General features: G+C 43.4%; 1 protein-coding gene across 2 annotated transcripts in view; it reads left to right on the top strand.

Moving 5' to 3' along the window:
* The window catches only part of FBXO40 (F-box protein 40), a 30,195-nt gene that overhangs the window by 8,495 nt on the left and 16,253 nt on the right, over positions 1–5,447 (top strand). Inside the window, exon 1 of one of the 2 annotated variants that reach the window (XM_077118192.1) lies at positions 4,184–4,239. The exons of the other annotated variant lie outside the window; for it this stretch is intronic. The gene's annotated coding sequence lies outside the window, so the exon portion shown is untranslated. Of the gene's footprint in view, positions 1–4,183; positions 4,240–5,447 lie in introns of those variants that run through there. 2 annotated transcript variants of the gene reach the window in all.

Here is a 5,447-nt window from a genome sequence, read left to right as displayed (position 1 = left end):
CATGAGCCCTGACTGCATTGAAAATGCGGTCCATTTCATCTGCAGTGAGGGAAGAAGAGCAGATTACATGAATGTCATGCCAGGTTAAATTGTAGGCATTAGCTAGATATTGAAATTCCTTAGTATAGGCGGTTGGGTTGCTGGAGAATGAACCTAGCTGTTTCTCAATATTAGAGAGGTCAGCTAGGGAGAAAGGGGTGTGTACTCGAACTAACCCCTCAGGTCCCGCCACTTCCCGTAGTGGACAGTAAGAGTTCTATGAGCAGGTATGAGAGTTTATAGGTGAGGAGGGCAAGGCTGTTGAGGACAGTGGGGGACTGGATGGAGATGGAAGGGGAGGGTAAGATGGCGGCTGGAATGCTGCCAGAGCTGGGAGAGGAAGAGGGGGGTAAGATGGCGGCTGGAGCACCGCCAGCGGAGAAGGAGGAACAGAAAGACAAGATGGCGGCGGGAGTGCCGCCTGCGCCTGCGCAGAAGGGGAGAGAGGAGGGCAAGATGGCGGCTGGGACATCACCAGAACAGAAGGAGAAAGAAAAGGAGAAGATGGCGACTGAGATGTTGCCGAAGCAGAAGTGGGGAGGGAAAGGCAAGATGGCGACTGGAGCGCCGCTGGAGGGAGGGGAGGGTAGAGCGAGGGAGAGGAGGATACAAAGGGAGGGGCGGGAGCACAGAAGGAAAAAAGCCTGGACATAAGGAATTTTGGCCCATTTGTCGTTCCTCTGGCAAAAGTTGCGGAGGTTCATAAGGATATTAAAATTGAAAGTCCCATCCTCAGGCCCATGAGAGAGGACCTACTGCCCATACTGAAGGGTCTCAAAGGAGAAAGAACTGGCCCAGGCGGTGTTGGCGTCCCAATGCCCTGAGAGAGTCCTCGGAGCTCTTACGAGTGGAGGCTCGTCTCCCCAGGGGACGTCTCACACTGGTTTGAGGCCCTTTCAGGTCCTGGACCTGAATTTGGGAGGGAAACGAGAAGCGGGGCATCCCCACGGCTTTTCGAGTCCCAGGAAAGGGTATGAGGCTTGCAGGCATCCCCGTTCACCTCAGCCCTTGGAAGAGAACCGGACGTGAATTCACGATTAATTCACGGAGAGTAATTAACGGACAGGCTCTCTCGGAACAGTGAGACCCGGCAGCAGGGCTGGGAGGGAAGGGACTTACCCAGTCTGTGGTGAATGCAGCGGCGGGCCGAAGGATCCCTTGTCACTGGCCATGTGGAGGAAGGAGGAGAGAGGAAGCCAGGGCGCCTCTGGCCAGGCAGGCGGCACCCGTGCTCCTCTCCCGGGTTTCCGGCACCAGATGAAAGGTTTAGGAGGTGAAAGGGTGAGAAAGAAGAAAGGTACACCAGGAAATTTAAAGTGGGAGGGGGGGTATTTTTGCGCTCCCGGGCAGAACTCACCAAACCCAAGATGGAGGGAGGTAAGTGCGCCTGAAGTTGATTTTTAAAACTCAGAGTCTGAAAGAAATTATAGATGGAGATAGTGTAGACAAAGGGAAGAGAAGGAAAGGGTAAGAAAAGAGAAAGAAGAGGAAGGGCCTACATCCTTGGCTATTTTCAACAATAAAGACTAAGAAGTCTAAGAAGAAAGTGTCAGTGGGGTAGAAAGACAACCAGTAGACTGTAATATCACAGATTAATGTTTCAAGAAAGAGTTCATGGTATCAAATGCTAATGAGAGAACCAGTAAGATGAAGACAGAGCTGAGACCATTGGATCTGGCAATACGAAGGCCTTTGTTGACCTTGCCGAGGGGACTGTCACTGGAATGGAGGTAACATAGCCTAATTTAAGTGGCTTCAAGACAGAGCAGGAGGTAGTAAGGAAGTCGAGTTAGTGACTATAAACAGTAATTTTAAGAGGTCTTGATATAAAGGGTAATAAGGAAATGTGCTTATAACCTGAAGTGGATTTGTACACAAGGGAAGAGTTTTTAGGATGCCAGAACCTAGAATGTTTGCTGATAGGAGGAAGTTAGGGGAAAAACATCCTAGATCTGTCTAACTCTAGTTTATATTCTTTCCCTTACACCAATGTACCTAAAAGTGTGGTACTTTGAACAATCCATTTTAGGATTACCTGGTGTACTTTCTTTTCTTTTTTTTTTTTTTTTACATAGGCAGGCACTGGGAATCGAACCCAGGTCCCCGGTATGGTAGGCAAGAATGCTGCCACTGAGTCACTGTTGCCCACCTCCTGGCCTACTTTTAAGATTCACATTTCTGAATCCCACCCCAGACCAAGTGAATCAGAATTCTTGTGGTTGGGCCTGGGAATCGTCATCTTTAATACATTTCTCAGAGGATTCTGACACCATTCTGCTTTCTCAGTATCAGGATTCAGGGAGTGATTGGCTCTGAGTGGTAAAGACTGGAGGATTAGGAATTAATCCAAGGTCTTAAGCTGAAGGAACTGGAGGAAAGCTCATATAATTGTCAAGTGACCATAGTTTCTCCGAGGTGATCATTCTTTGAAAGGCTAAAGATAAAAAAAAATTCACGTGGAATAAGTGAAGCTCAGAGCTTACTCTGTCACTTCTGCTTGGGAAGTACATTTATAAAATGGACATGGACTATGTGCTGGTGAAACTAATTTTTTAACGATGAATTAGAAAAATCCTGTCTTCTGCAATGGGTCTTTTAGCACTGAGTATGACCATCAGAGTTCTTTTTTTTTTTTTTTTTTTTTTTTTTTGTGCTCCATGTTTTCATTAGCCTCTTTGGGTCCTAGATTCTGGATCTATTTACATGCTTTATAGCAATGCCATAACCAAACACCTCTTGATGAGAAAGTTATATGTTCTGTTACACGAGGCAATGGACTGAATCTAATCAGACAGAAAACCAAAAAGGGAACCGTATCCATCAAACTTTTCTGATGAAACTAACGAACTGCCCCAAACTATATAATATATTCCCGACCCCCAACCCAAATTCACCAGATTTGAAGTAGAGAGTTGTGAGTTTATTGTTCAGCATGTGGAATCCCAGTTTTTGAGGAGACATCCAGGTTGTAAAGTACCATTAACAATTGAAGGCAGGAGCTTTGAGGTCACTAACATATTAACTGTTCCTTGGTACTGAGGATTTCTAGATGTCTAGGTGCCTTATGTGCACTCTGATAGCTGCTGTCAAGTGAAAGGCTGTGTCTTCACAGGTCCACTGGTAAGTTAATTTTTTCCAGATGCAGAAAAGAGAGCTTCAATTAACCTATAATCAGTGATTTGTACTTTTTTCTATTAAGCAAAACTTTGTTAAAGTGACACTACAAACTATTTGCTAATATGCCATAAAATTCACAAGAAAAATAAGAAGGTTCAGTGAGATTCAAAGAAATACCAACAGCAAGGCACAAATTCTATCTTGTCACTAAAACCAATGGTTGACATTCTTTAATCCTTGTTTTTGCTTTCTATTTTAAGAAGCCCTTCAACTTGTTCTTACATTTGGCCACTTGTGCTTGCTTCATCCAGCCACAGACAATTATAACTGTAATGGTTTGAAGCACACCCTTAGCTCTAACCCTCGGCTCTCCTGGAGCCAATCCAAATCTAACTTCTTAAAAGGTGCCAGAATTCTACACCTTTCTTGCCATAAGCGTGGCTTCTCTGGTGTGACTTACTGCCTTTGTCTTTCTTTTTTTCTTTAATATTTTTATTGATATTGAAATATTCACACACATACAGTCCAACCATATTATACAATCAATGGCGCACAATATCATCACATAGTTGTGTATTCTTCACCATGATCATTTCTGCCTATGACTTTCTGATCACTTGCTGATTTAGAAAATTGCCCACAAAGAGTATAAGACAGAGAAGTAACAGTAAATGCTAACGAAGATATATTTTGAAGTCTGAAGATTTGAGAAAAAGAGAGAATGAGGAGACTCTGATGCGAGGGCTCAAACAGGGATTACCAGTTCTCCAGAGCAAAGACTAACAATTCCTTGCTATTTGGCTGCTTTTAATTTTTTAAAGCACATTTAATTTCCGTTTTTGATGTTATTTTCCACATAACAACCACATGAGAAAGATTGGGAATATATCCCCTAGTTTGAAGAATAAGGAAACAGACCTGTTCATGTGACCTAAGGCCACAAAGCTTATTGGTGACAGAAGTAGTAGAATCCAGTTTTCTGACTCAAATTCCAGTGTTCTTTCCAATCCTTATCTTTCTATTTTAGGGAGAGGCATTGATGGAACAGGTACAAAGCAGGAAGTTTCTGAGAAAAGCTACTGGGTAAACATATTTATTGTGTGCATGTGTATTATGACAGGCACTGTGCTTAGGGCTTTAAGTGTGGGAGGCAGATTGTTTTGTAACACATAGACTTGGTCTTGCCAATTTATAGCTGCTTTATACCCAGGGAAATAATTTATCAGTAAGTGATCTCATTACTTAAACTGTCTTGACAAGCGTAAACCTATTGACCATGTTCTCAGCTGGCTGTGAAGCTGAATTTCTCTCCGAGGTGAGCTATCTCAACAGAAGTCAGTCATTCCTCCTTGCTGCCCAACTCTGAGCCCTGAAGGAACAGCTGCAGCCTCCTAAGCCTTGCTTTACTTGCATCTACCCTATGAATTTGTACACCACTTTTTCAGAAATTTTGCCAAGGCCTTCTTACCTCCCTGGACAGTAGTTCCTTGGTGATTGGGACATAATCTGAAGCTTCTTATAGTCCAGTGGTTCTCAAAGTTGAGCTTACGTCAGAATCCCCTGGATTTAGTAGATCTGATTCAAAGGTAGAGTCTAATAATTTGCATTTCTAACCAGTTCCTATGTGATACTGATGCTGCTGGTCTGGGGACCAGACCACTGTAAAAACCATGTTAAGTTACTCCTTTTGAAGTAATTCACATAGCACCTACAACTTGCTTCAGTGAAGTTGCTGCCCCTTGGCTCTAAATGTTCCCCTATTTCTTTAAGGAAATATCCATCTCCCACACTCACACTCGGTCATTCCGCCTACTCATATGGCACTTGGACTACATCAGGTACACCCAGTAAAATCTAGTTCTGTCTTGATTTTTTAAATTATTTTCATCTAAATTATATTATTTTGACTGCTGTTCCCTCTAGACAGCGGAACTTTCAAACTCATATTTTTGAGGAAAACGTTTTGGCATAGACTTGAGTGAAATTTGTTTTTAAGATCATGGAGTGTATTGCTTTTTCAGACAGTGTTTTAGTTTGCTGCTTAAAGCAGAAACCATGAAATGGGTTAGCTTTTAATAATGGGAACTTATTAGCTTGAAGTTTGAGGCTGTGAGAAGGTCCAAATCAAGGCATCATCAAGGCGATGCTTTCTTCTCAAAGACCAGTTGCTGGTAGTCCTTGGCTCCTCTGCCACAGGGAAGGCATATGGCGTCTAATGGTGTCTCCCTTCTCTTCTGGGCTGTGTTGCTTTCAGCTTCTTCCTTCTGTCCATCGGTCTGTCTGTCTCTATT

This window comes from Tamandua tetradactyla, chromosome 10, assembly GCF_023851605.1.
Source record: "Tamandua tetradactyla isolate mTamTet1 chromosome 10, mTamTet1.pri, whole genome shotgun sequence".
NCBI lineage: Eukaryota > Metazoa > Chordata > Mammalia > Pilosa > Myrmecophagidae > Tamandua > Tamandua tetradactyla.
The sequence above is the reverse complement of the archived record's forward strand: the minus strand, read 5'-3'. Positions and strand labels throughout refer to the sequence as shown.